We start from the raw sequence: 24,968 nt of genomic DNA, 5'->3' as shown, positions 1-24,968 counted from the left end.
GTCATAAAACGCAAAAACTTAACTCCTTTAACTGAAGTGATTGAGTCCGTGCAATCTAACTAACATTAACATTAAAACAAGTGAGCCAAGGATACAGTCGGGTCGGAGCCGACTATGTGATACCCTACACCACTACCCCTGTGCATAAGCTTTTGACTTTTAAAATTCAAAATATTAAAATTGGGATAGCTTAGCGCCTTCGCTCTGAATGTCTTCATTAATACAGGTCAATTTTGTTGAAATGCATTTAAGTGCATCGTCAGTACAACTCAAATAAAACAAGTTAGAAAAGGCTATAGTCGGTACGGGGCCGACTATGTGATACCCTACACCACTACCCCTGTGCATAATCTTTTCACTCGAAAACATTTCTTTTACGGAGATACGAAAGTTTTCACCTATCTGGCTTTTATACCAAATGACTTAAGGCGAACTGAACCAAAATAATTAATATTTAGTTTTATATTTGACTACTCTCGACATCACCAATATCAATAGGCTGCTATCTCTGAGAGAAAATTTCGTGATGATCCGATCAAAATTGCGACCTGCAGTGTGGTTGCAGAAAAAGTGGAAAAAGGGATGCATTACCGACTATTGCGATATCTCTATTATTTGACCACCTACGCCAACCTAATTTGCATAATTTTAAAGATGGGATTTTCTACTTTCTTAGTCAGGCTTTGCTTTTAGAAGGTCCCCAACCAAAGGTGTGATATCCGTCATCTAATATATAAAAGGCAATATGTGTATGTTAGTATGTTTGTTTGTTTGTATGTTCCGAATAGACTCAAAAACGGCTGAATAGATTTTCTTGAACATTTCAGATGATGAACTGGGAACACCGGTGGTGAAAATAGGCTACATATTTTTTTGGATGGCCGTCGCGGAAGTGAAATATCGCGGTCATCCCAAATTATTCAAAAATGTATTATTTCAGATAATATACCTAATTTTAGTAAGCATGACTACAAAACCGATATAACACTGGCTTCAATATGTGGGATAACGCGGTCAACGCCATAGTTTGGAATACAGTAAAATCCCGATAACATGAGATGCAACTATATAGAAATTCCGAAAAATCGATTGGGAAATCTTATGAAATTTTTTATGTGGAGTTTTCAGGTCTGAGAATAGGTCGTAATCATTTTTTTTTATCCCGCTAAGTGTAGTGACCGGTGGTCCTCCCCACAAATTGTTTAAGAAAACCGCGAAATTCAAGATACTTTTTAATATATTGTTTACAAATTGTTTGCATTGCTATGGTACTTACTGTCTTGACCCCGAATGGTCGTTGCGGAAGTGAAATATCGCGTTCATTCCAAATATTTCAAAAATGTATTATTTCAGTTAATTAGAACGGTGGTAAGCTGTTTTTTACGGCTAAGAATAGTGACCGGTGGTCCTCCCTACAATATTTTTAAGAAACTCAGAAATCTTTAATATTTTTGAACGTATTGTTTACAGATTGTTTTCCCTGAATGATCGCGGTCATCACAAAGTTTTCAAAAATGTATTATTTCAATTAATATACATAAGTTTAGTAAGCGTGACACAAAAATGATGTGAACACTAACTTGAACAAGTGGGATAGCGCGGTCGTGAGCTATTTTAATATGGCTAAGAGTAGTGACCGGAGGTTCTCCTTAAATTTTTTTAAAGTCCATGATATTTTAGACCGTATTGTTTACAGATTGTTTGCAATACTACTGTAATTACCGTCTCGACCCTTAATGGTCTTCGCGGAAGTGAAATATCGCGGTCATCACAAAATGTTCAAACATTTATTATTTCAGATAATATACATAATTTTGCGTGCCTAAAAAATGTTATAAACGCTGAACACTAAACAATAAGTGGGATAGCGCGATCAACTCTACATTTTGGAATACAGTAAAATCCCGATAACTTGAGATGTCACTATCCAGAGGTTAAATCCACCAACAATAGCGAAAATCAAGCGCCACCCTTCTAGGGGAGCTATATCAAAACGAGGACGTATACTGAAAATTCTCTGCAAGACTGTTTACGACCCCCAAAAGTGACTATATCTCCAAACTATCGAAAATCGGGAGGTACTGCTTTATGGGAGCTATATCAAAACGTGATCCTATAACTGTTGCATACCGAGCGCAAATAAAAAGGCGTGTCTTTCGGTCGATACGAATATTTATGCTATCCTCTTAAAATTACATTAAAACCAAATTTTAGCCATTTCGGTGTGATAATGATGTTAAATCCTCAAAAATAGCAAAAAGCAGCCGTTCTTTGGGAGCTATATCAAAACGTGGACCTATACTGACAATTCTCTGCAGTAATAATTACGACCCCAACCGAGACCAACAATCCAATATATAGCAATGTTAATTGACGTGCACCGATCATTATATGTGGGTCACAAAGTGCTTTAAACTGTCAATTTATGGTGAAGGGTATAATAAAAGAGATTTTATATCTTAAATTTGGGGGATACCATTACATGGAATTTATGTCAAAACATTGATTTATATTATGAAGTTTCTAGAGGGATGCCTAATTATGGCTGTATCAATGCTGGATAGATAACTAAAGTTTACACGGAGAACCCAAACAACGGGCCAGCAACGCGGACCGGGTCAGCTAGTTATTTATAATATCGTTAATCTGAGAAAATGAACAAGTATAATGGTCTGTCAGCAATGCTTTATTTGTGGGGAACGCATAGGATTTGACTCCAAAAAGTTATAACACATACGAATAAAGGTCGTTGACTTTATATGACGTAGATTATGAAACGGCGTACAGAAATAAGGCCCCATGAAATAATACCCCAAACGGAAATGAAAATGGATCCATATTTTTGGGTGTTTTTTTCAATTTGAAAAATGGCCCCAAACTAGGAAATTTGGCCCCAAAAAATATTACATTTATGCCCCAAAATTTCATTTGGGGTCGAAACGCATTTTTGAAATTGGGGTGCATTTGGCAAATGCAATATCACGCCAAACACCAAAAATACAATTAGGCCCCAAACTATCCATTTACGCCCCAAAATATTTATTAAATGAAGCAACAAATTTGGGGTGCATTTGCAAAAAGGATTTTTAAGGATATTCATACAATAGTTTGTAATAACTAACAAATTGATGCCTATACGTTTTTATAATTTTAACATATTGTAATCTCTTTTACTCTCCTTTCTAAGTCTGTTTAAATTGAGAGAGAGAGAAAGTACAAAGTTTTTGTAAAACTATGCAAATATTTTTAAAAACCGTAAGTGCCGCAGGCGAAAATGTTTTTGAAAAATCTCGCAATTTTGTACGAAAATATTTTCACAATTTTAGTTTTTCTAAAAAAGTTTTTCTAATCGCCCATTTTTTTACAAAAATATTTTCACAGTTTTACTAAATATAATAGCTGTGTTCCAGGACCTACAAAATAGTACTATTTAGTACTATTTTTACAATTTTTTGATAAAATGCGTTCCCGTACTACAAAAATTGGCAAAATTTTCTATTCTCTTTAAACAAAAATGGCTCGGAATGGCTTTCTCTTCTACTATTTTCTACTACACAAATTTGGGTGTGTAGAAAGTTGTAAATTCGTCAAACCATATATTTGACATTTGTTGAAAGGAAAAAATAATAATTGAAGAAATAATTTGACTACAAAATAATCAAATTCTGCTTTTAACAACGAAATAAAACTTCAAGGCAATTAAAGATGCAGTGATAAATACAATCCGCGGTGTTACGTATTAAAATTTGCAGGAATTTTTCATTAATTAACAGTTTTTTTATGTTTAAATAATCAATTCAATCATGTTTTTTCAACTTTAAAAAGTTTGTGGCGAATGCTTTCTAATACGAAATCTTCCACAACTGCAGGATCCACAAGCCTGGTCTAAAACTAGCATACATTAATATCGTTACGTGAAATACAAAAATACGTAATCATTAACGTAACCCTTCGAGGTTTGGACATTTTAGGAAAATGTGTATCTGAAGTACGACTGTCATTTGCTTTTGCAACAGCAAGATCCGCCATGTTGTCCAGATTTATTCTTAACTTTCAGTAGAAATGTCGCTTCTAATGGCCTAGAGAGATGTTCTGAGTAGACGCTTCCTAGAGAGCAATGTTGTAAGAAGTTTTTTAAATCTCGTAAGATCTTTGACATGTGTAAGATGGCGATGTAAATTCAGGATTTGTAGAACCTATCGTTGTTCCATCACGTACCGACTGGAATGTCTGTTTGCAAGGAAACGCAAGATGGTGTTCGCTATAGGCCAAATGTGTCATTATCAAGTTAAATGTATTTTAAATTTTCTTTAAATACTTTATATTTTGTTTCACAATGTAATTGCATTTAATAAATCAGATGAACATCATCATACATTCAGCAAAGAAACGCAGGTTTTCATAAAAATATTGTTTTTTATTTTAAATAAAAAAGGAAAGCTTGACCGGCAAAATGCCGTTTGCAAACATTGGGTTTTGCTGCAGATTAGGCGTTACTGAGGTCATTGATGATTTACCACTAAATTTCGATCTCTTGCCTGGAGAGATTTTAATCTTAAAATTTCGTACTACATACAGCTGTATAAGAGATCAGAGGAATGCGTAAAATCGGTGTTGGTTCCTGTAGTTAATTTGCAAGTGTCCTTTAATGTTAAACAATTAAAATAAAACAAATTCCTAAAAATTTTTCTTTGTTGTTATGTTTTTGCATGACGTCTGCCATTTTTTATATGACACATTCAAATATTTTTCACGGTTTTTTCGTTCCCATACTTTTTGAAAATATATCTGCTCTGAGAGCAATTTTGACAGTTTTCTCTTTTACTACTTTTGCCATTAGAAAAGTACTGGAACAAAGCTAATGTTTTTCTAAAAATTGCAAATACTTTTATAAAATCCAAAAGCACCGAAGGCGAAATAATTTTTGACAAAATCGAGTGATTTTTTACATAAATATTTTCACAATTTTAAAATTTGATAGTTTTTTAAAAATTTGCAAATAATTTTATAAAAACGAAAAGTGCCACAAAGTTCACAAGGTATTTCTTTTTAATATAGGCTGTAGGAACGTTCTCGCACCCACTGTCCATGGCAACATTAAAGAAAATCGCCAGTAACTTGCAGGCGTAATTAGTTGAAAATTGTCTTTAAATGTTCTCCCTCCCTCTCTCTCTAAATAAAATGGTAAGTTATGGTTGCTGCCAGTATTGCCTATTCGGCTGGCTCTGTAGAATGACAACCGCCACTACAGAGGTTGTCATTTTTGTAGTTTTTGTTAATTTTTTTCTTCGTCTGCGATTTATTCGTAAGTGTTGCGGTGATTTGATAAGTTGATACGGTTTTTTGGTATTTGCTAACTGCAGCAGCCAGCAGTGGGTTGGGTTCATTCTGTTGTCTAGTCCGGACAAGCCGTGCCTGGTCTGGTGCAGTGCAGTCCCACTTATTGGAAAAGAAGAAAAAGTGTGTTTTTAGTTCACCAAGTTATTAAGTCATTAATTATGCAAAGTGGTACAAAACTAATTTTTGCTTTGCCGGCGAAAAAAATAACGACAGGTGATTTAATAAAAAATGAACGACTGTATAAAATGTCATTAGGAAAATTTAATAATAGATATGCCTAGTTTACACTACGACAGTCCATTGATTGGGAAATCAGCCTTAATAATGTTAACCTCTATTTGAATCAGGGTGTGCTCTCTACGAGAGAAATGATCATTAATGTCAACTTTTTATTAGTTTTAAATAAATGACATAGTTTTGTTTTTGTTGTTTCGGCGTTGCTATTCGTAGTGTTGTTTATATTTGAAAGTGGTTTTCAAAGAATTGCGATTTATTTGTGGAACAGTAATAAGTGAATAGAATTTCATGTGCATATATGTTGAATATGTTAGTAGTGTATCAAAGCTCTAATATATCGTTAGTCTTGATGTGGGAAAGTGGGAAAATATTTTCACATTCATACCCATTTTTTTCGCATTCATTCTCATCTCAAGTGGCCACTGGCGTTGAAGGTAGTGAGCTAATATGTGCCACACGTTCACCCATAAGAACGATAAAACTTGGGTTTGGGAGGTAAAAAATCTAGTCTCCAGCTTCACCCCGGTGGATGAAAGGTTAGCCGCAATTAGCATAAAAGCTAATTTTTTAAATATCAGTCTTATTTGCGCCCGTGCCCCAACCGAAGACAAGGACGAACAGACATTTTAATGCCAAAATTGGAAAGGAGGATTTCTTTGGCCAAGTGCAAAAAAACCTGGCCAAAAATCGAAAAAAAAAATTATTAATTTATACTAAAAAGGGTCAGATATTGTTTATAGGATCCCAGTGCGTGTAGTTATGAAAAAATATATGCATTTCTTGTTTAATAAGTGGGTATAAAAGCAGGTCGAAGTGACCCTATTTGGAATTTTATTTTAATATTTAAGTTGTTTATAAATCAATGATAATATGCAAAATAAACAACGGTTATTAAATATTTTCTTTTTGTAATTGTAATGAAAGGTTTTTGAAACGTATTTAAGATGTTCAGTGTCGCCAATGAATTGTGCGTTCTTTAATAATTGATGTCCGTACTTGTTATTTTTTTCAAGATAAATTTTCACAATAAATTATGAAAATAGTTGTGAGTAAGATCGAGTTGGGCCGTGTAATTTATCATCTCATAAAAAAAGAAGGGTTTTTTTTACCAATTTCCATCGAAACATCCTGCACATATTTGCACTTTTCGTTTTTATGTGATATTTTGTCTTGCAGGTATATACAGATTTTCTTTCATTCAGAATGTCAGAATATAGTATAGGGTCACTTTCTGGCGTTTGGGCATAAATTAGAGTTTTGATATATTTTAAGACCTATAGTAAAATTTTATGGCGAACAAATTTCTACTATATTTTGGTCTGATCCGACCACATTTTATAGGAGATTTTAAAGATTTGTGGAAAAAGGGACAAAATTGATACCGATATTTCCTTGGTATGTAATGCAAATAGAGATTTCATTTCTTTGGTGACTTATAGTGAAATTTAGCTGAGAACATTTTTGTCATTGACGCCATTCTTCTAAAATTATGCTTTGTATGACAATTTTGCCAAAACTTTGATGAAGTACGACATTAACCCTAAAATGTTTTTCTAATTTGCATATTTCTGGAGTTAAGGTAAGATATAGAGTTTTGGTGTATTCTAGGACCTATAGTACAATTGATGGCGAAGAAATTTGTAGAATATTTTGATCCGATAAGATCACATTTTATAGGAGGAGGGACCAAAAGACCCCTTAAATGACCGCCTGAGGGTTAAATAATATCAAAAATGTAATCAGCGGCCCGAAAAACATAAGAACCAAAGGTTAGGTCAAAATCCATTCATTTTTAGAGTTTTGACCAGGTTTTTCGGAAAATCGGACACTGTGCAGTGGGGAAATTAAGTCTCCATAGTGAAACATCTGACAATGGAAATAGGCTGACAGACTTCGCAAGCAAAAAACATGGTAATTATCAGTACCCGATTTATGCATCTCGATATTCAAAAGGCAACTGGCTGTCATCAGATCAGAAACAAGAAACCAAATTGATCACGTTGCCATTGATGGAACTTGTTGAATGTACGATCGTTACGAGGAGCAAACATAGACTCGGACCACCACCTTGTTACAGCAAAGGTACATACCTACCCGATTAAACGCAACAAATTTAGAACGAACAGACAAAACACGGAAATTGAACATCGGTAAGCTGCAATCACAACCGATAGCCACAGCATATTCCACTCAACTAGACCTAAGCAATTGATCAAAGCACCCCTCGTCGCCATAACAAATCAGCACAGTAGCAATGTATTGCCCTTTCCATGCAAACAGCCGTAAAATCCGTTCTTTGATGCCAGAGACTTCCACCAAGGAACCCATGGTATGACCAGGAGTGTCGTGCTGCTACCGAAGAGAAAAATGCGGCAGTAGCAAAGCGTAGCGCACGAGAAAAGTAGCCGAAAAAAAGAGATAAAAACAAGTAACAACGGCGTTAAATTCAGCCGGGCAGAACTTGTTATACCCTCCACCATGAGTTGTATTGAAGTAAAAAGGAACAATTAGTTTCCTTTCGTTTATGAAGAATACTAAATATCAAATTTCAACAACTTCGATAAAACAATTAGGCTAACCTTCAAAATACCGAAACGTGGGCCTATACCGACGAATTAAAGTCGGAAAGGTTTTTACCACCAACGTAGACTAAATACCACATTTCAGCCATTTCGTTGGATTATTGTGGCCTCAACCTTCAAAATACCGAAAATCGGGAGGTACCGTTCTATGGGGGTTATATGAAGGCGTGGACCCGTACTGTGACTAAATACAAACATTTCAGCCATTTCAGTGGAATATTGAGGCTACAATCTTCAAAATATCGAAAATTGGGAGGTACCGTTGTATGCGGACTATATGAAGGCATGGACCTATACCGACAAATTTAAGGAGGGGAAGTTGTATACCCCTAACGAAGACTATATACAAAATTTCAGTCATTTCAGCCACAATAACCCACTGATATTGTGGTCACAACCTTCAAAATACTGAAAATATGGAGTTAATGTTCTATCGGGGCTATATTAGGGCGTGGACCTGTACCGAAATTTTTATACCCCCAACGAAGACTAAACACCAAATTTCAGCTACTTCGGAGCAATATTGAGGCCACAACTTTCAAAATACCGAAAATCGGGAGGTACCGTTCTATGGGACTATATAAAAGCGTGGACCTACACCGACGAATTTCATATGGAAAGTCTTATACCCAAAATGAAGACTAAACACCAAATTTCTGCCATTTCGGTGCAATATTGAGGCCACAACTTCCAAATACAGGAAAGCGGTAGGTAACGTTCTATGGGGGCTATATGAAGGCGTGGACTTATACCGATGAATTTCATATGGAAAGTTTGGTACTACAAATGAAGACTAAATGCCAGCTTTCAGCCATTTCGGTGTATTATTGTGGTCACAAACTTCAAAATACCGGAGGCACTTTTTTATGGGGCCTATATGAAGGCGTGAACCCATACAGTAAAATTTCTGGGGGATAGGTTTACAAATTTTCAGCCATTTCGGTGTGATAATGAGGCTAAAACCTTCAAAACCCCGAAAATCGCGTGGTACCGTTCTATGGCGACTATATCAAAACGTTGACCGATATAGCCCATTTGCAATACCAAATATCGTCGGAGTAATAGAAACTTCTATACCAAATTACAAAGCTCTATCTTAAAATTTGCGAGCTGTATCTCTATTTCAACAGACGGACATGGTTATATCGACTTAGAATTTTACCCTGATCAAGGGGCGGCTAGGCCAGCGCCGATTTTCTCAAAAACGACAACTGGTGAAAAAAAGCCTTTTAAGGCGAAATTGTGAGTTTAACGAAGATTTATCTCCCAAAAGTTGGCAGTTGTGTCAAAGGTATGATAGTGGGCGCACGTGGTTTTGTGTTTTCGGGTTATTGGGAAAATTATTATGGTAGGTATGTTTTAATATATATTCTTCAGCTTTGGTGATATTAAAAACATATTTTACAGCGTTAGAAGACAACTACTGAAGCATAGATATCCCAATAATTTGCATGTAAAAATCAATTACAAATGTCAATATATTCATGTTAAGAAATATGCAAGGCGTGGGGCGCCTACGCCATAATAGGGGTGTGGTGGGTTAATGTCAGAAATTGGTCATGTTAAACTTAAATTCTTTAAATTCTTTATGCCATAGCTATACCACGCTATAATACGAAGTTAAAATCGAATATTATGCTAATGTATCTTATTTTAGTAGCATTATGATTTTTGTACCTAAATCCAAGGTACCTACTTCAATTAAGTACTAGAATCTGTTTTTTTGTGAATTTTAGAATCATTTTTGATTATTCAATAGAAAACATGTTCCTTTTTCGCACAATGTCGATATTTAAAGAAGAAGTATGGTAAATTACAGTTTTAGAATCCGTTGGTGAATGTCCCATATCGATGGCGACGCTGCCCCATGGGCGACGCTGCCCCAAAGCTAATATTTTAAAAACAAAATTGTAATCATTTATATATCAAAACTTATAGTCATTTTGTAAATTCTCAAAACTAATATTTTAAAAACAAAATTATAATCATTTATATATCAAAACTTATAGTCAAGATATAATATTTTTATCAAAAATAATATTTAAAAACAACTTTAACGGTGTCGATATGAGAAAATGTAGAAGAAAAACGTGGCGAAGGCGCCCCATTTTACCATATATTAGGGTTAGGACTGTTTTACAACCTCATAACCCTGTATCATAGCGTGATGAGTTTCTACATAAGATGACATATAATCTTAATTATGTAGTAGTTTGTACATTATATACCTTACATGTTATTCCTATTTATATCTTATTTGTACTTGTTATTTCTATTCGTATGTTACCCAGTCTTATATAAACTACTTTGAATATTATTATATGTGAGTTAGCCTACTATAATTTATTTCAATGTATACATTCTAAAATATGTCAAATGAAAATAAATAAATATTCAGTTTTGGAATATTGGTTAAAAGGAACAGACGTGTTTAAATTATTACGGCCTACAATTTTCAGAAGTGGGAACGAATTTTTTTTTCTCTCAAAAATTTTTGTGTTCATTTGCAATGGAGAATATTATTGCAAAACCTGTGGCGGACAAAGCGGAAAATGTTTGTGAGGATGAACGTTATGAAGTTGCAAAGGATTTTGGAAAAGGCAAGAAGGAATCTATTGAAACGTCAAAGAAGTTTGGAATAATTCATGAAATACATCAGAATGGTGCAATAGCAGAACAGAGAAATGAGACTGTAGAATTTAAAATGTTGGAGAAGGAACTGCAACTTTTGATGCAAGAGCAAGAACTGTTGTTGCGTGAGAATGAATTTTTGAAAAGAGTGATGGAATATGAAAAGATGAATGCTGATTTTGAATATGCTGGACAAAAAGAGTTTTGCGTGAAGCAGTTTGGAAGTGGAAATAGAGATGGTGAGAAAATAGATCCGATGATTGCAATCATTAAGGATATTGTCCCTGATTACGATGGCGTTGTACAACCTGACTTTTGGATAAACCAGTTCCGAGGAATTATGGAAGTTTATCGCGTAAATGACATCACCGCAAAGGCTCTATTGATAAGCAAACTAAAAGGAAAGGTCCAGAAGTGGTTACACAGCAAACGGAATTTTGTTACCCAAGATGTCGATGTTTTGTTGAATGAAATTAAAGATGTTTTCTCCGTGAAGGAAAATAAACTTTCGTTGCGTCGTTAGTTTGAAGCGAGAACATGGCAATATGAAGAATCATTTATAGATTATTATGATGACAAAATATTACTGGCTAACAACGTTGACATCGCAGATGATGAATTGATTGATTGAGGCAAGCCTACAATGTTATAAGGACAAATGCCAACTTTTGCAAGCTTTTTCAAGAATAAATTTGGAGAAAACGGAATCGATCTATACGAGAGGAGTATTCCGAAGAAATCAAGACAGTAATATTAAATGTTTGAATTGTAATACACTGGGTCATATGGCAACAGATTGTGAAAAGCCGAAGAATGCTTTTGGAGCATGTTATGGATGTGGAAGTATGGATCATTGGGTGGCAACCTGTCCCAATATGAAGAAGGAAGTTCAACTAGAAGAATATAGAATAAATGATGCAGAAGGAAAAGTGTTTGCACAATCGCTTATGGCTATTGATGTCGAAGAAACTGGCGTATGTGAACCTAGGATTAGTAAATGTGTTGATGTTAGTCACAGGAACAAGTTTATAGTGCATAGCTTTGGGAAAAGAATTCAAAATGTAGATTCACTAAGTAGAAGTAATAATAATATGATGGTTCTAGGTTCGAACACGTATGAAAAAAACGTAAAAAATTGCCAGAATAGAGATAGGATGCTAAAATATGAAATAAGGAATGGAGTGGTAGAGAAGATTAAAGTGGTAAATAGTAATGATGTTTCTCATGAAGTAACAACAGCAAGTTCCACATAAGCTAATGGCAAAGTAGATACACTAAATAAATCAATATGTCCAATTTTAGCGAAGTTTATAGATCCTCAGAATGGAACATATTGGGATAATGTTGAAAAGCGATCAATTAAGAAACAACCAAATGATGATGGATGCGAATTTAACGGTGAAATTTCTAAAGTGGATTTAAGTGTACACCACGTATTTAGAAAGAAAAAAACCAAAGGACAAACAAGAATATCTTCAATGCTATCATGAAAGTAACTTCAATAAAATCAGAAGAGGACCAAGATTGTGTAATGGTAGAACATTTTGAAAGTTCTGGTGATGTTCCAGAGAAAAACATGCCGAAATTTAGAGTTCCATATAAGTAATAAAAATATTAGGTAATAAGTTGGTTGAATATGAGGATGGTTTTCAGTTGTGCAGGGGCGGTCTCAAATATGCGCCCTTGGTCTAATAGTCGTGTGAAGTGATAGCCAATGAGAGATCAGGAGCTCTCTCGGTCAGAATGGCCGAATTGTAGTAGTTTGTACATTATATACCTTACATGTTATTCCTATTTATATCTTATTTGTACTTGTTATTTCTATTCGTATGTTACCCAGTCTTATATAAACTACTTTGAATATTATTATATGTGAGTTAGCCTACTATAATTTATTTCAATGTATACATTCTAAAATATGTCAAATGAAAATAAATAAATATTCAGTTTTGGAATATTGGTTAAAAGGAACAGACGTGTTTAAATTATTACGGCCTACAATTATAAGGTGATTCGGTGAAAAACCTCACGCACAAAATGATTTTAAAATTTGAATTTATCAGAATTATAATTAAAACTAAACTGTAGAGCCACATGAGATAACCAAACTGACATAACATTTCTTTCTCACTAATTTTCTTTAATTCTGAGAATCATAAAAATGTCCTAAACGCTTTTTTCAAAGATATAATTTTTTAACAAAAAAACGAAACATTAAAAATTTTTTTCAAATTGGTTTGTGCGTGACCTCCTCCAATATTAGAATGAAATAAACGTTATTTTAGTTGTTAGTAGGCTTAAATTTATCCATTCGTGCAACAGGTAATAATTTTTGAGGATTTTTTTTTCATTTCATAAATTTTTTCAAAAAAAAAAAAATATTTTTTAAAATCGATTTGTGTGTGAACTTGTTTTTATATTTCAATGGATTAAACGTTAGTTTAGTGATTAATAAGCACAAGTTCATTCATTCCCGCTACAGGAAATCGTTTTTGAGAAAAAAAGTTTATATATAAAATATATATATATACTTTATAGGGTCTCCGATGAATATTTCGATGTGTTACAAACGGAATGACAAATTTAATTTTATTTTACCCTTATGGTGGAGGGTAAAAAAACGTCTTTCTCACAGGAAAAAGAGTGAAATAAAATAGTGGGAGTGTGAAAAAATCAGGATGTACAGGAAAATATCAAACTACTGGCTTTGGTACAGGCGCATACTCCTGCAGAAACCAGCAACGTAATTTGGTAACTGATACAGATAGTGTGCTTAGGATAAGGAAAGAGCATTTTTCCAAACTGTTGGTATCCAATAGTCGTGAACGTGACAACGAAGGTACCACTGATCAAATTACAGAACATGGAATTAAATATATACCGCCCACCAATGAACCGGCTGAATAAAAATAAGGCAGCAGAAACTGAAAAAAAAAACATGATTGATCCAACAATATCCGAAGAGCAAAGTATGTATTGTAAAGATATTGTTAGATATCATGTGTAGCATTGTGACTCCAACAATCGTTTTTGTCAATTTCAACAATTGTTTTTGTCAAATCCAAAAATAGCTTTTGTCAACTGGACAATAAAATTCTCTTTTCTTCGACAATTTTATGATCTACTCTCGGTATTCGCCGCATATGAAGAAAAAACAATTTGGGTGAGATTTGTTTGTATGATAGGATGATTTTATTTATGCTTTTGTGTATGCACACAAACAATGAATTTATTGTGTTTATTTGTTTATTCTTTTTCATTCTTCTTTGGGGTTTGATAGTTAAGTTATAACGACACAAGCTGAGAATTGGTTTTGTATGGAAACCTACCTGGACGTAATTTGTGTTTTTCATATTTTGTTATGGTTTTTTATTCCTTATGTTGTGGTGGGTGCTACCTTGGATAAGAAATTAAATAACGGCAAACACATTGAAGATACTCAATAAAAATTTACTGTACAAAAGTGTTATCAGGCCTACATTAACATATGCCTGTCCAATCTGGTACAAAGCAGCTACATTTTCTTCATTTTCTGCCTAAATTGACTGTAATTTCGTTATGCCCCCATATTCCTTTGTTCAGAAGTTCGGAGGAGGTTGTTCGGAAGTTCGGAGTAGGTTGTTTGGAATGGTAAAATCTATTTAATAAAAAAAATATAAAATACGAAAATAATTAAAAAAATTAAGATACAGTCTATCATTTATAAATGCACTAAAAACGAAAAAAAATTGTCTTAGCATCAATAAGTATATCCTTCAGGATGGGATCTCTGCCGTTTATTGTCACTTAATTTATGTAAATTAAAACTGGTGACTAAATTAAATGACAGTAAACGGTAAGCGTTTTATTCATTCCTGCTACAAGAAAAACGTCATAAAAGGAAAATTCGAATAGCCATCACCTAGTATATGTTAGCTTCCAGGTTGTGAGTATAAAAAGTATTTCTTGCGAATTAACCTTTAAAGGGTAAGGGCAAATTTCACTCACGTCAATGAGCGCAAAGAGCATTATATACCATTTTTTATATCTCGACGAGATAAAGCGATATATGTCCGTCCGTCCGACTGTGCGTACGTCTGTCCATTATAAATTGTAATCAAACTCCAGGCCGCAATTATGGACCGATGGAGGTTGGTTTCACATCAAAATAAATCGCTATTCTTATTGGTGATGGTCGTGATATATTTAGAGGGTGAAATGGACCAAAAACAAAATTTTTATCCGAATATGTATCTGCTCTGTAGGTCGCAATCATAGTCCGATCAGATAGTTTTTAGCGGGTGAAATGGACTGAAACTTTTGTGTGAAAATTGGAAACAATTTTAATATATATCTTGTATCTTTATTCCTGATTCATGGTATACACATTCCGCCAACGTGAGTTATTTTTGAAAGACGATCTCTCGACCTCTCCATAGATGCCAATTATGTTGATGTACTGCCAAATTTTTACACGAGGTAAGAATTTTTGTCAAGGATGATGCCAACAATTTTGGATAATGAGCAGATAGTTCTTAGGGGGTGAACTTTTGGGGGGAAAATATCCAAATTCAATTTTTGATCTATTTTTTCTCTATGAAACATATTTCGGCAATCTACGAAAATAAACTTGAAAACCAACATGAATATAGCGGTTAGATAACTAAAATAGTACCTAACATATAAGTGATTTTTATACCCTACACCACTATGTGAGAGGGTATTATAAGTTGGTTTTGGCCAAAAAGTTTGTAACGCATCGAAATAAATGAATGTCTTGACGAGCTGAGTCGATCTGGCTATGTGTGTCCGTCCGTCAGTCCGTCCGTCTGTCCATCTAAACCTTGTAATCACGCTACAGGTCGCAATTTTGATCGGATCGTCACGAAATTTTGGGTGTTGATTGGGGTCCCGGAGAGGAAGAAGCCTATTGATTTTGGTGATGGTCGGATAATATTTAGGGGTCGGAAAGGGCAAAAAAACTTATGTGGATAAAAAGACAACGTTTTTTTCCAACGCGAATATCTCACCTTCTATATGGGGTATACCAAAAGCAAAACCTGACAATGAAAGTAGAAAATATCACCTTTCTAATGATGTAAACTAGGTTCCCGTGGGAGATCAAACAACGAAGATATTACAATAGTCGCCAATTAAACCCCAACTTTTCATGTTTGCGATTTTAGTTATAATGACGAATATCACAGCTTTGGCTGGGGACTTTCCAAAAACAGAGCCTGACTATGAAAGTTGAAGATTCCACCTTTACAATGATGCAAACTAGGCCGGCGTAGGTGACCAAATAGCGGAGATATCACAATAGTCGGTAATTCATCCCATTTTTCCATTTTTTTGGAAATCACGCTACAGGCCGCAATTTTGATCGGATCGTCACGAAATTTTGAGAGTTAATGGGGATCTGAAAGAGGAAGAAGCCTATTGATTTTGGTGAGGGTCGAATAATATTTAGGAGTCGGAATGGACAAAAAACTTATTTGGATAAAAAGACAACGTTTTTTTCAAAGCTAATATATCAGCTTCTATAAGGGGTATAGTAAAAGCAAAACCTGACAATGAAAGTAGAAAATATCACCTTTCTAACGATGTAAAGTAGGTTCCCGTGGGAGATCAAACAACGAAGATATTACAATAGTCGCAAATTAAACCCAAATTTTCATTTTAGCGATTTTAGTTATAATGACGAATATCACAGCTTTGGTTGGATACTTTCCAAAAGCAAAGCCTTACTATGAAATAAAAAGATTTCATCTTTACAATGATGCAAACTAGGTCGGCGTAGGTAACCAAATAACGAAGATATCGCAATAATCGATAATACATCCCATTTTTCCATTTTTTTGAAAATCACGCTACTGGGCGCAATTTTGATCGGATCGTCATGAGGAAGAAATCTTTTGATTTTGATGATGGTCGGATAATATTTATGTGTCGAAATGAGCAAAAATTTATTTGGAGAAAAAGTCAACATTTTATTCCAAAGCAAATATCTCAGCGTGTATAAGGGGTCTACAAAAAGCAAAACCTGGCAATGAAAGTATAAAATATCGTCTTTACAACAATGTAACGTAGGTTGTCGTAGGTGGTCTTACAACGAAGATATCGCAATAGTCGCTAATAAAATCCAACTTCTCATTTTTGCGATTTTAATAATAATAACGAATATCACACCTTTGGTTGGGGAACTTCTGAAAGCAAAGCCTGAATAAGAAAGTAGAAAATCCCATCTTTGAAATTCTGCAAATTAGGTTGGCGTAGGTGGTCAAATGATAGAGATATCGCAATAGTGGGTAATGCATCCCTTTTTTCCACTTTTTCTGCAATCACACTACAGGTCGGAATTTTGATCGGATCATCACGAAATTTTCTCACAGAGATAGAAGCACATTGATGTTGGTGATGTCGACAGTAGTCAAATATAAAATTAAATATTATTTATTTTGGTTCAGTTCGCCCTAAGTCATTTGGTATAAAAGCCAGATAGGTGAAAACTTTCGTATCTCCATAAAAGAAATGTTTTCGAGTGAAAAGATTATTCAGAGTGGTAGTGGTCTAGGGAATCACATAGTCGGCCCGTACCGACTATAGCCTTTTCTCACTTGTTTATTGTTGTGATTTTCTTGCATAGAACTACATTTATATTCCATGTTACAAAATGTCGCAATCATGGTAGAAAAGTTTTCGAATCAAGAAAGAAAGATTCCCAGGTTTTTCAATTGTTACATAGGTACTCCTTTTTTAAGGTTCTTTTTTTGGAGATAAAGGAATATTTTCCTTGCTTATATAATATGATAAAATTAAAGTAATTTAATTTTTAGTTTTAATGATATGTTGCATAAGTGCTGCAACATATGTATGTATATACATGTAGTAAATAGATAAACTTAGAGAAATAACTTTATGCTAAGTAGAATATAAGAAATATTGTTAGATGTAAGTCTATACCAAATGTCTATGAATTGAACTTAAATAAATTGAAATTGAAATTCAATTGTTACAAATTGCAGTGCTCTAGGGGTTTTGAAGATTTTGTGATAGCTTTGGTAAAAAGTAATGTAATAGTACCTCGAAATATTGGTCTTTTTCCATTTCGTTTAATATATGTTTATACCCTCAACATTTAGGCCAACGAGATTATCGAAATAATGATTTTAGACCCCAAGTATGTTTGGACGAAATCCATTTCAGATAATTTGGAGTCGATTTACCCATGTCCGTTCGTCTGTCTGGCTGGCTGGTGCTCACGATAACTCTGGAAGAATTAACATATTTGGTTCACATTTTAGGTCTCGTAAATTTTGTAAAATATTAGTTTAAGTTCAAAGATGGACCATATCGGTCTACCCCTTCCGTTAATTACCCCCACAAAAGTTCAAAATTTTTCGCTCTTCTCAAACCGTTTTGAATTTGTTTGAAACATGTTCGCATTGCAGCACCTCTTACGACGGTGCAATATATTGGGGCAAGTCCATACTTCCTGAGACGACGCCAACTAAACTGACTAGTGCCTAAGATAACCCTCGAAGGGAGAAATCAGTTTGGTCTTAATTTTGTACATCGTATTATTTCTTAGAGACTTGGATTATTTCCGAATGTGGACTACATCGGAACACTCCTTCTGGTCCCTCCCATACAAATTTTGGAAAGAGTGCCGTTTAAGGACTCGTCTCGGATTGTTTCAATTTTTTTTGCATTTTTTGCCTTTGTGGCCCTTGTTACGACTGTAAAATTCTTTGGGGGATCAAAGTCAATTTTTCTTAGGAAATTGGCCGAAAATTAAAAAAAGTTTTCTTTAGTTTCTTTGTGTCCGTCGGCACAGCTAACTGATACTTTCTAACTTGCTAGTGCCCAGGTGTAGTGTTATTTCTGAGTCCGACTTCACTTGTACTGAATACAACAGGGGGGTTTAATATTTTACATTGGTCGATTATACAGTCAACCAAAAAAGTCTACATACACCCTTTAAATCTCGAGTTTTAAGGGTAAGGAAGCATTTTTATGAAAATCCAAGTACATAGATCTATTTCATATCCCTAATAAACAATATTACATACAACAAAAATATATTCCATAATACGAATAACGGTAAATTCTATAAAAATTAAAAAATTAATAGGGAAAAAGTGTACATACACCCAATGAAATATTAAGATTACCGTAAAATTTATGGAATAAGCAATACAAATCTTAAATTTTATTGCTTTGTCGAATGTCTTTGGCTGTCTATGATATATTTTAGACAAAATAGGAACATATTTGTGCTTTAATTGGCGTTATTTACGGTCAGACTTCGCGTATAGCTCGTTAAGGCGGGCCCTTGCAGATTTTTTCAGTCTGGTAGTTTATGAAACCCCAGGAACTACGGTGGGACTAATTATTTTGAGATCCTAGAGCGCTTTGAAGTTGTTCTTATGGATAATATATGCTCCTGAGCTTCGCTAAATATGCGAATTCCTGAGTGTTTTCATTATATTTATAGTTTTCACAGCATTCCAAGGGTCAAATTACAAGCAAGAACCTTGGAATTACCTTGTAATACATTTTTGGACCTTAACTCAATCAGAAATGTACAACATTATTCTACAAACCCGCTCCTAAAGTTTCCAAAGCATCAAAATAAAAGCATCACTAAAGAATGCATGAAATTGGTATGAAATTTACACTGTTAACTAGTATGCCCTCGTATAATGATCGTTAGGGTCACTTGAAGCGCTTAAATGTCGGATACTTTTACATTGCTGATTCAAGGGATGCTCGAGGATTGTACTAGACCTTATTACAAGGTAATTCGAAGGCTTCTGCATGTAATTTGCCCCTTGGAATGTTGTGAAAACTATAAAATTTATGAAAGACTCAGGAATTCACATATTTAACGAAGCTCTGGAGCACATATTATCCATAAGAACAACTTCAAAGTGCTCTAGGATCTCAAAATAATTAGTCCCACTGTATTTCCTGGGGTTTCATAAACTACCAGACTGAACAACTCAAAGAAATCTGCATGGGTCCACCTTAACGAGCTATACGCGAAGTATGACATTAAATAACGGCAATTAATCCACAAATATGTTCCTATTTTGTCTAAAATATATCATAGACAACCAGAGACATTCGATAAAGCAATAAAATGTAAAATTTGTATTGCTTATTCCATACATTTTACGGTAATGTTAATATTTCATTGGGTGTATGTACACTTTTTCCCTATTAATTTTTTAATTTTTATAGAATTTACCGTTATTCGTATTATAGAATACATTTTTGTTGCATGTAATATTGTTTATTAGGGATATGCGATAGAACTATGTACTTGGATTTTCATAAAAATGCTTCCTTACCCTTAAAACCCGAGATTTATAAGGTGTATGTAGACTTTTTTGGTTGACTGTATTTCGAGATTTAGCGATTTTAATAAAAAAAATTACACATGAAGACCCATTATACAAGACGAATACACATTTTCTCCTCATTAGTCTCCAGGTGTTGCATGGCGCTACAGCAAATCCAGGTTGCCAACAACGTATTATAGATCTGTTAAACGAATTCGCTTCATTCTTAGAATAATTTACATATTATCCCAGTTTTAACAAATTTATTGGCATATAAATTAAAAAATCAAAACCTTAATTTGTGACAACAAAGTCTGATTCACATAGAGTGGCCTATAGATAAACAAGCTTTTTATACGTAAAAAGTTTGTTCACATCAATTTGTTAATTTTATTAAAACCGTATTAATTATCATATTATTTAAAGGCTAGTTAAGTATCCAAATAACCTGCTCAAATATAAAATATATGTCCGAAGCTTTTTTATTATTGTTTCATTTAATATTTTCTAGCCCTTAAGATTTCAGAATTAAATTCACTTATAGGCCAATGATTGATGTGTAGCAGATCAGCTAGCAACAACATATTTTTTCCATCATAACTATGACATTTAGTGCCAGATTTTCATTAACGGAACAATAAAATCAAAGCTTTATGAATTTTATTTGAGAATTTTATGCATTTTTGTATATTTTGAAAATAATATTGTTTTAAAGTTTTATAGCACATTAATCTAATACTGTCACCGTTCATACAAGTGGTAGATATGTGAAAAAATACATTTTTAACATACAATCATACATATCCACTCATATGTAGTGTCAGACGCATAAGACATTCGTAGATGTCATGTAATGTTGACATAACCTCTCCACATTTGTTTAATGACCAAATGTTGATATCATTGGTGGGATATTCATACGTACATATGCATCTATACATGATACTAATGTACAGTCAAGGGTAAAAAGTATACATTTCACAATAATATTTAGATAGTAGCATTTTATTTTAATTTATTCAAATTAACAGAAGAAATATATAAAACCGTTGAACAAAAATAATGTGAACTTGCATTTCGAAAACTTTTCACTTTTGCCCGCCGCTGTAATTCTAAACAGTTGTACAATACGCATTGTAAACATTATTTTTATACAGGAATTGTTCAAAATTTATTGCATGTCACCCACCTAATTTATAGTTCCATAAACACAATTTTTCAACAACATTTGACAAAGAGAAGAAAAAAAATAAACTAATGCCACAGTGAAATTGTCTCTCCTCTTTGGCAATAATAAAATCCAATGGAATTTTCATGTTGACTTTATGGCCATTGACAACATCCTTTTAAAGACTGTCGTGAGTAACATCTTGATTTCCTCTAGTTTTCCGGTTGTCTCTGCAACATAAAGATGTAACACCTTGCAAAATTAGGTCAAAGCCAATGCATTTGTATAAGTAGTAGGTAGGTGTGGTGGATTTTCTCTTAAAAAAAAAACTTGTTGAGTGGGATGATCAAGTTAATTTGTTTTCTTTTTCTATGTTTTGCGTACAAATAAGTTATTTTTAGCAAGTGTGTAAAAGAAATTCACTTATAGTGGGCGGAAGGTAATGCCGACAGGTATAACAAAATTTCATCTGATTATTGAATAAAATTACTACATATTTATAAATAACTAAATGTCAGATCGAGATTGTCAATGCAAGGTTCGTTATCGCTATTGGTGCAGGATAAACAGGTTTACGTGGCCGAACTAAATCCAATGCTGGAAATTTAGTTCTTAGTTCTTAGTCAAAGGTTAGGTAGTACTACTCTAAAGTGGTCCCACTTGCATGGAAAGGAGTGCCAAAATAGTTCTAATAGAGTTACCGCCTCGAAATATTCATTATAGTTTTATAACGAGACCAAAAGATAGAAAAAAATACTTCGCCCGGCCCGAACTTTGCAGTGAATAGGAACAATTTGTTTAATTTCGTTTTATTACAGGAGTAGTACATATATCATACATAAAATACATAAAATTGGGCAATAACTACCAGACATAAACCTGGATATTCTGGATTTGGATAGTTAACAACATCGGGAGCACCGTTCTATGGAGGCTGTATAAAACGTTGAACTGTACCGATAATTTTCTGGAGGAAAGTTTCGTAACTCCAGCGAAGACTAAATACCAAATTTCAGTTATTCCCGTTGTATAGTGTGGCTAAAACTTTCAAAAGACCGAAAATTGGGAGGGACCTTTCTATGGGGGCTATATAAAAATATGGAACAATACCGGAAAATTTCAGGTGGAAAGTATTATATCACCAACGGACTATTAAATATCATCCCTTTTGATGGAATATTGATGGCACAAACTTCAAAATACCGAAAATCGGGAAGTATGCTTCTATGGGGTCGACCTATACCGGCACATTTCGTTTAGAATGTTTCATACCCCTATAATGTACATAAAATGCTTTATTCGGGAGGCCCTTTTTTATGGTGCCTATATCTAACTATGTATGTTGACAATTTTTGGGGGGCTAGAAATTGGGAGGTTATATAGGGGTTATAATAAAACATGGACCTATGTTGACAGTTTTTTGTGGGAGCCTTTAAAGTCAAATAACTCCTAATTCGGTTAAAAATTTTAGCTAGAATCCTCAAAATACCGGAAATCGATACATAACGTGGGAACATGAAATGTCATTAACAGTTAGTTCGGACGTATGTGGGCTATACGAAAATATTAACAATTTTTGTTGCAGAATTTTTGTTAGCTTTTAAATTTCAAATTACAGAATGTTCATCTAAAAAATAAAGCTAAGTTACGGAATATCGGGAGGTTTGTTTTGGGGTTATACCAAAACATGGACCTATGTACGTTAGGCTAAACATTTTAAGTAAAATCCTCAAAGTACCGAAAATCGGGAAGTATCGTTACATTGGGGCTATGTTAAAAATTTTTGATGCAGATGTGTGGTGACCACTACAACCTTCAAATGTCAAATTACAGATAGTTCGGTTAAAAATTGTAGCTAAAATTGCCAAATTACTGAAAATTGGGGGGTACCGTTATATGGGAGTTATATCCGAACATGGACCTATGTTGCAAATTTTTGATGGAGAGGTGTTGTGACCACTAAGAACTTCAATGTCAAATTACTGCTAGTTCGGTTTAATATTGTAGCTAAAATCATCAAATTACTGAAAATCGGCAGGTACCGTTATATGGGGGCTGCATCAATACATCAACCTTTCTTGAAATTTTTTGGTGGAGTGGTGTGGCGACCACTTAAAATGTCAAATGTCCAAATTATAGCTAATTCATTTAAAACTTGTAGGTTATATGGGGCTATACCAAAACATGGACCTAAGTTTATAATTCTTTCGAATATAAGTTTTTTGGTCACTAAGAACCCTAAATATCAAATTATAGCTAATTCGGTCTAGAAATGTGACTTAAAACGTCAAAATACCTGAAATCGGGCGGTAACGTTACCGTAAATTGGGGGGTACCGTTATATGGGGGCTATACCAAAACGTGGACCTATGTCCACAAGTTTTCTTATATAAGTTTATTGACACTTAAGACCCCTAAATGCCAAATTATAGCTAAATCGGTCTGAAAATGTAGCTAAAAACGTCAAAATACCGTAAATCGGGGGGTACCGTTATATGGGGGCTATACCAAAACGTGGACCGATATAGCCCATCATCGAACTTGACCGGCCTGCAAACAAAAGACGCATTTTCCCAAAATTTCAGCGTCCTTTCTCTATTTTTGTGGATCCTAGAGTGATTACCACAGACGGACGGTCGGACGGACTGACATGCACAGATCGACTCAGAATTTTACCCTGATCAAGAATATATATACTTTATAGGGTAGCACATGAGTATTTCAATGCGTTACAAACGGAAAAACAAACTTAATATACCCTCCATACTATGGTGGAGGGTATAACAAATACTAAATACCACTTCGGTGGAATAATGAGGCTAAAGCCTTCAAAATATCGAAAATCGGGCGGTTCCGTTCTATGTGAGCTATATGAAGACGTTGGCCTATACCGACCAATTTCAGATGGAAAGTTTTATACCCTTAGCGAAGACAATGCACCAAATTTTAGCCATTTCTTTGTTATAATGAGACTAAACCCTTCAAAATACCTTAAATTGGGGTGTACCTTTCCATGGGTGTACACCGAAACGTGGACCGATACCGAAAACTTTCTGGGAGAAAGTTTTGCATCCCAAAGGAGGACAAAATATAAAATTTCAGCCATTTTGGTAGGATAATATAGCTAAAACCTTAAAAAATACCGAAAATTGGGATATATACCCTTATAGGGTAAAATTCTATGTCGATATAACCATGTCCGTCTGTCCGTCCGTCCGTCTGTTAAAATCAAGATGCAGCTCATAATTTTTAAGATAGAGCTTTGAAGTTTGGTACAGATGTTTCTATCACTCCTAGGATGTTTGGTATTGCAAATGGGCTACATCGGTCCACGTTTTGATATAGCACCCATAGAACGGTACCACCGGATTTTCGATATTTTGAAGGTTTTCGCTTCGTTGGTGGTATAAAACTTTTCCCCAGAATTTTGTTGATATGGGTCCACGCCTTTATATAGCCCCCGATTTTCGGTATTTTGAAGGTTGTGGTCTCAATATTACTCCGAAATGGCTGAAATTTGGTATTTAGTCTTCGTTGGGTGTACAAAACTTTCCACCCTAAATTTGTCGGTACAGATCCATGCATCCATATAGCCCCCTTAGAACGGTATCTCCCGATTTTCGGGAAATTTGGTATTTAGTCTTCGTTCGGGTAATAAAACTTTCCCACAGAAATTTTTTGGTA

The sequence above is a fragment of the Musca autumnalis genome, unplaced genomic scaffold (assembly GCF_047663935.1).
Source record: "Musca autumnalis isolate F117 unplaced genomic scaffold, ASM4766393v1 scaffold_2, whole genome shotgun sequence".
Taxonomy (NCBI): Eukaryota; Metazoa; Arthropoda; class Insecta; order Diptera; family Muscidae; genus Musca; species Musca autumnalis.
The sequence above is the reverse complement of the archived record's forward strand: the minus strand, read 5'-3'. Positions refer to the sequence as shown.